This window comes from Saccostrea echinata, unplaced genomic scaffold (assembly GCF_033153115.1).
Source record: "Saccostrea echinata isolate AGI-Se365-2 ecotype Australia unplaced genomic scaffold, CSIRO_AGI_Sech_v1 ptg000051l, whole genome shotgun sequence".
NCBI classification, from domain to species: Eukaryota; Metazoa; Mollusca; class Bivalvia; order Ostreida; family Ostreidae; genus Saccostrea; species Saccostrea echinata.
In genome coordinates this window covers 10,427,470-10,435,276 of record NW_026889800.1, presented here as the reverse complement: position 1 = coordinate 10,435,276, position 7,807 = coordinate 10,427,470, and the positions used below count along the sequence as shown (strand labels likewise).

Below are 7,807 nucleotides of genomic sequence, written 5' to 3'. Positions count from 1 at the left end.
TGTAAATTTGCAGTAATATTTTCACCCCAAGAGCAGTTTTCAACGTCTTGACAAAAAATCGCCCGATGAATTTTCATAAAATTAATATATTTTGTAACAATTATTATAAGTGACTTATGGTTAAAATATGAAGTGGGGTCATATCATTCTTTTTTAAGCTACATGCATTTCAATACCCCCCCCCCCTTCCTAAAATATTAAAAGATTTCATAAATTTTAATCTGATGGTTTGCTGCTGAACCTTTAATATGCATAATCTGTTTTTAAAAAAAAACTATAGAAAATACGTATAGATTAATAAATATTTTTTTCTGAAAATCTTGTGGTGGTTGCTCATTTTATACGTAGGGCAGAATGATAAAAGTATCATGTACACCAAAAAAAAAAAAAAACAAAAAAAAAAACAAATGAATATGCATATTTTTTTTTTATTTTCCCATCTCCAAAATATTCATTCCGTTATTATATCAATATAAATATATACATTCTAAACTAGTGCACAGTGGTCCAAGGGCCAAATTGTTCATGCTCTGAACACTCGTCGAATTCTCTGCACTGTGACTTGGAATCGGAAAGGGGGGGGGGGGGGGAGTCACTTGAATACATTGAATGAATAGGTTATTTCAGAGAACTTGTACCCGCAATATATACCGTATATAAAAATCCTAGCTATTATCTTATTTGACAAATTTTAGTGATTTGCTATTTAATATTTACGTTTGCAAATATTTTTCCTTCAGATTCATTGCAAGTTAGAAAACAATTCATTTTCTCATGAACTAGGTAAGCCTACATATCTCCATTGTGACGTCATAATGCCACGCTTGACGTCAAAACTATAGTGCAAACTGTTTTGTTTCAAAAACAATCGTTGAATGCCATTTATAAATTTGCGCTTCATGCTCACGCGGTTCATGAAATATGCTGAGGTGAAGCGTCTTTGTTCATGTCGTCGTGAATTTTAAAAAAAATAAAATCATTTTTCAAATATATTCCCTTGAGCATGATGAGTTGAATGTTTTGTGTTTTTTTTTAAATGTATATGCCCAAAATAATTTTCTCTCTCTGGTATACCTGGTAGCTCCGTAGTACCTCGACTTTCAGAATTAATCTCTCTTAGTTCCGTCTGTCATTCTTACACGCATATTTTTGCTAGATTTGTGAAAACTTGCAAAAAGAAACTTTTCTTTTCGTCAGAAGAAGTGTTTTGTTTTGTTTTTACCACAACATATGTTTACGCAATATATGTGCCTATGATTCAATGTTTGCGTGGTCGATGTAAGAGTTGAAAATGCTTGAAAAGATCTTACAGAGGAAAACAATTTCTTCTGCGATATTTTTAAAAATACCTTCATGTCCAGCATGCGACCTCAAACTGGTCTATACACGTATCATATATGAAAATCGCATTCGTTTATCTGTTCATCCATATAGGCCTATATTCATTATAATCACTGAGAAAATCACGCCCTCTGAAGCTTCTAGGAAATGAATATCTATTCATAGATGTAGATTCTATAGTAAAGAAACCGATCTCAAATAAAATTCTAATATTTTAAATAAAACTAGAGGACATAAAGATCCAGATATGAATTTAATTATTCATGAAATAGATTTCAGTGTTCAGAACTACGACAAAAGGTAGACATGTCAAAACGAAAAAAAACACAGAGATAAAAAAAATCTGCGTCGACGCTCACCAACACTCTGCATAACCACATCTTTATCTTATTCTTTCTCTGTTTTGAAAATATTGCCACGAAGACGTAATCATAATCTCGCTACTTATTCAGCTGTTATTCCGGAAATGGTTACCGTAAATCTTCTTTTTTTAAACATAACATGAATCGATCACGTGACGCCTTGCAATCGCTTCCTTAAAATGCTCAAATCTGAATCATCTTTTTTCCATATAATAAAACAATCATCTAGATATCATTTTCAGTTTTTCTTAAGATATTCGCCAAATTCTTCATCATATTGTTCACTGGCTTTTTCATAAAGTGTTTCTTCTAGATATCAAGAGAGTGAGAGTTGCATATGTAGGGGGCATTTTGGTACCCATGGCTGTGTCTTTCACATGATGAAAATATTTTTCATTGAAAGTAAACACATTGTTATTTAAAACTAATTCTGTAGCTTCTAATAAAAATTCCTTTGTAAATCGGTTTGTCAATTTCATTTCTGTAATTTTCAATCCAGAAATTCAAAGCCTTGATTCACAGGGTACTGGTTATATTGCTGTATAAATTCACTACATCTAAAGTAACGAGTTTTGTGTCATAATCGACTTGGTTAGATAGATGCCGTAAAAAATCTAAATCGTCTCGGACAAAACTTTTAACGTGTTGGCAGAGAGGTTTCAACACTATATCTAATAGATTGCTGAGACGCTGGGTAGGTGCTGCGGGGCCTCCAACAATTGGTCGGAATGTTAAATCCTTTGGATTTTCACAATGTATTCCGATTTTTGTTTTTGTATAGCTTCTTTGATTAATTTTGATTTGTGAATTTTAGGTAGTCCATAGAAACAACTTTCCTTATAGTCAAAGTCAGTTACAAAATCTTCCTCATTCTCTGTTAATGCTGAGGGGTGTTTATGCAACAATTTCTTAATTTTTTGCATGGTTTTTTTTATCCTGGTTTTCAGTAACTTCTGTGTAGAATTCTGTTTTGGAAAGCATCTGTATTATCTTTGTTCATAGAAATCTGCGTCCATGATAACCACGGCTCCACCTTTATCAGCTTCTTTAATGATGATAGTTTCATCACTTGCTAATGATCTTAAAGCTTTCTCCTCTCTTTTAGACAAGTTCTTTCTTACTGATTTTTTATTTGTAGATATATGTAGTAGACTTTGAACAGTTTCACAAACAGTGTCTAATATATTATTTTATTATTATTATTTTAATTAACGACGGCATCAAGAAAGCAAAGGAACTAGACAGGCAAGAATTAATTAACCCAACTGCTAAGAATGTAGAGGAAACTAAAATATTACCACTTGTCACAACTTACAACCCTAACAACCAAAATATTACTCCTATCGTTCAAAATTTCAATGATATCCTCAAAACAGATGAAGAAATGTCAAGTGTTTTATCAAAATTTAAATTCATAAACAGCAAAAGGCAACCAAAAAACCTCAGAAGAATGCTCTGTCCTTCCAAAATAAGGAAATCTACAAAATCCGTGACGAAGTGTAAAAACTCGCGATGTGGCACATGTTCTTTTTTAAGACAAGGAACGTCATTTAATTTCAGAGGAAAAGATTTTTTATTAATTCGGACATGACATGTGAGTCCAAAAATTTGATATACGTTATTACTTGCGGAGGATGTAACCAATTCTACATTGGTGAAACGGGGACCACATTGAGAGCCAGAATCCGGGTGCATAAACAACACATTCAAGTCCCCGAGTACCGCAAGATGAAACTCAGCGAACATATAGATATATGCGGACAAGGACAATTTAAAGTATTTCCTTTTTATAAACTTTTTAGCGACAATATAATTGAAAGAAGAGAAGAAGAAAAACATTTCATTCAAAAATTTAAACCCAGTCTTAACAGTTTGATTTAATTTGATTTCTGACAAAACTTTCACACAGAGTTTAACCTTCCAATGTTCTCCAATTACTAATATAAACACATGTTTTTTTGGATTTGGTTTCAGAGGTGTGAACATACTGCAAGCATTTTATAGCTAGTATTAATAGTTTTGTTAGACATTACAGTCAAGAAAACTTTACTATGTATTTGTAAAACGTCTGAAGATGATAATGAAAGCGCTAATGTTCATGATACAATACGATGTTCAATCATGAACGGTGTTCAATACACGGTAACTATTACCGCTATTACCGTGAAAAGCTTGATTTAAGAAAAAAGCTTATTGAATATTTAGATTTTAAATATTCAAAATATTATATCTCATTGGTGCTAAAAGGTCACAATACGCACATTAAAAGGCATTTTTTATCATATATTTCATTTAAACTATTTGGCATAGAATAAAAATATACTTACTTTCATGATTACATCTTATTTAATCTGACTGAATTTTAAGTTTTTAAGATAAAAATTATGATTTCAGAGCAGAAAGATCAAGTTTGTTACATTGTTGCTGAGTAATATGCACCAAAAGCCTGTATTTTCATTCAATTTTTGAGCTATATTGCATTAGTAGATATTTAATATATAATTCTAAAAAAAAAAATACTTCTTAAAACCGATGCCAGGAGTGATAAATCTCAAAGATAATCACTTTCCAAAATGAAAGTGCCTTCAGTTTGGGTTGCCTACAAAGTCTCATACGTTTTGTTCACAAATGTATTTCATATTGTTCTGTGGCAGACTTTTTTCACCATCTTTCTTGCTTTTGTTTTATAATTGAAACAAAATCCAAAGTAACTCAAAATGGTTTAATTTTGAGAGACAAAGACTTACTTTCATTCAGAAAGTTTCAAGAAAATCCCTGATCATACGCGTCAAATATGTACAAGTACTTACAGAGAATGTCGCTTGTTCTAAAGGCAAAATTTGCGATACAATAATGACGTCAAATTAAACGGCATGAGGAGAATTTCAGAATGTTTTCATTTAAAATTTATTATATTTGTATTTCCATATTTATTTGTGCTCTGAAAATGAATAAACCATTCAAAAAATACTTTCAAACCTTATTTCTTTTGCTGTGTTTTACATTGTTGTTCAAAATTCCTACGGTGACACCATAACTAACAAAATATTTGTGAAGTTATATAACAATTTCTGGTCAAGAAGCCATGTAAACAGATACATAAAATTGAGGTTTAAAAGTTTAAAACTGTGAATTTTGTATGCATTTACATGCAATTAGAGTTAATTAATCGGATATGTTTATAGATTATTTTTATCAATAATTATTTATTTTTATGAGGACAAACAATCGTTAAAATCTTGGTCAGCTTTTCCTCATTCATTCTTGACAACATGGAATATCCAAGAAGAGCAATTGCCACTATAACGCAATGTTCATATAAAACAGTTTCATTTCCTAAATAAACAATTTATTTTCAACAAATTTGTATATGTTAGATAATAATATAAAATGAATTCATCAAACATGTATACATTTTATGCAATATCTCAAAGTCAAGGTCGGCGGCAGCCAAAGGATCTGCAAGGTGATAAAAAAAACATGATTAAAAAAACAAGGTTATTCATGAACATTGCATTATGAAAAGCAAGTACTACATGTATACTCAAATATTTCCCATGATAAGCTAGCATGCATCATAGAATTTACAAGCAGAGCAATTGCACTTTTCGTAATGCCGTTTTCACTGATTGACATTTTAATTTCTTAAATACGAGTATTTACATAAATTGTGCTTTTCCTTTAGGATTCCTTGTAAAAGGTTATATCGAGTATATTGCGTCATTTATAACGTCATAATCACCTGAACAAACCCCATCCGTATAGATAAAGGGTAAAGACGCCATAAAACTGTGGTTGGTAAAACAATTTCAAATTATTCCAAGATAATTTTAGAAAAATAATTCTTCTATATTTTTTTTTTTCGATATGTCTGAATTTATAAATAAAAAGTTGATGTTTTAAAAGTTAGATATCCGTATTGGTCTCATGAAATATGCCTGAGTGAGAATTCACACCTTCATTAACTATTCCAAAATGAAAACATTTCTTAAATGGTAGGGGTATTTATTACTGGTATTAGTTGTGATATAACTATATAGATTTACTCATCTATGTTTAGTCTGCGTATGATATGCTAGTCACACAAGTTTGATGATGTACAGTATTGCAATTTTTGCCTTTTGATGATGTACAGTGACATTTTTTCCATAGAACTGTAGGTAACTGGTCTTCAGTATTATTGACATTTTATGTTATTTTGTATATATGTTTTTTCTGGCTTTACAAAACTGTTTTTACATTTTCATGTACTCTTTTTTGCAGTTGTATTTATCATTGTCTTTTACAGGGGATGTTATTTTATTGATGTATTTTTTCTCTATCATTTATTTTCAGCCGCATGTTTTTGCAATATTTTTACATGGAAAATAAATGACATGCAACTCTCTGATGATCTTATTTTCTATAGGTGTGAGGCAGGCATAAAAAAAATATCAACAAAATCCATTTTAACTAAAGACAATTAAATGTTCTATATGTTGATAACAACGATGCTAATTTCACAACAGAAAACTAAGACTTAATTTGCAATGCTTTTTTTTAAAGATCTGTATGTAAATCACAAAGACCTCCCACCTTGGCATATTTCATGAAGCGTAATAGCGCTTCGAGAAAAACGTGCCTACGTGACAAGTCTGTGTGATTTACACACACATATTGTATTCATAAGACTAAAAAAGAACACTCCTTATATTTACATTTTTCATGTTTAAACCCAACAAAATACATTTAGGTTTTGAAGATTTTTTCCCAATTTTGGTAAAGAAAGATGACAAAGTAATACAAATATCATTTCAAATAAAAACAATAGTTGACACATTTTCATTGTGATCTGTATGACAGGTAAGGTCTAGCTGAAATAATTTTAAATAAAAATAAAACTGATAAGATCAACCAGTTGATAAATGAAATATTGATCAATGAATCGACAATTAGACCATCTATCCTGAAGCTCAAGCCACATTCTTTTAATCTCTGATGGACTATAGTGGTGGCCAGTTATTCTATATCTAAAAATTTTTCCACAAGGTCCTTTATCGCGATATCCACAGCTCATACCAGTATGTTCCTTTGCAGTGGCTCCAATGAATTCCCTGCATAGGCCAGTAATATACACGTCTTCAAATATGAAATAGGGAACTTTCTGAGTGGCAAGGTAAAGTTTTTGTATTATATCTCCACTGATAAGATAAGCAGTCCCTGCTATATAGTCAGGAAAATAGTCTTTGGTATATTGTTTCCTGGATACCACCCACTTTGAATACGGATATCTGAATGGAGAAGAATGACTGACTTTACATCCAAATATTGTATTTGAATGAGGATATGTTTCGAGTTCATTCAAAAGTCTTGGAAGGTTTAGAAACATATCGTCATCTATTTTCAGTAGATATCGAACTCGAAAACAATACTGAGACACCCAACGCAAGATTGCAATTGATTTCCTTGTGAGATTTTCATATGTTTCTGCTATGTCCTCGAATAGAATATCATTATAGATTTGATTTTCAGTTTCTGCGAGGTCTTGAAGAGTGTCATTACTACTAAGACAAACTTTACAAGAACCGAATGTTGTACCACTGATTCGTTGCCCCAGGTACTTCTTACTGCGTTTCTTTCTTCAAAGTTATTCACTGCACTTGGGATCATGATTAATAGAAACACTTCCCTATTTTCGCAATTACCATGATGTAATGGAGAGAGTGTGATAATTCCGGACTTAATATATCCGCCGACTATTTTTATCTTGGTTTCTTGATTATTATTTGGTTTTCGAATTTGTAAATAAAGTACGTAAAAAATCAGAAATAACACCGCAAAGCATAGGAATATGAATTTCCTCTTCTTACTTATGCCCATATCTGTATTAAAAATGAGAACATGGATTTATGGATATATAGAGGATATTCTATGTTTTGTATTTGGATCTGGAATTTATTTCATGAGTGGGACAGGATTTTTTTTATATTTCTACGAGTGCGGAGTGCGAAGAGCACGAGTAAAAATATAAAAAAAAAATTTTTTTAATTATATCACGAGTGAAATAAATTCCAGCTACAAAATATTGAATTTTTTGTTTATTACATTTTCATTGTTTTCCCTTT

General features: G+C 31.2%; 1 pseudogene; it reads right to left on the bottom strand.

Annotated features, from left to right (window-relative positions):
- Window positions 1-6,436: 6,436 nt before the first annotated feature.
- On the bottom strand, window positions 6,437-7,562 carry LOC133203650 (beta-1,3-galactosyltransferase 5-like; annotated as a pseudogene).
- Between the last annotated feature and the right edge of the window lie 245 nt (window positions 7,563-7,807).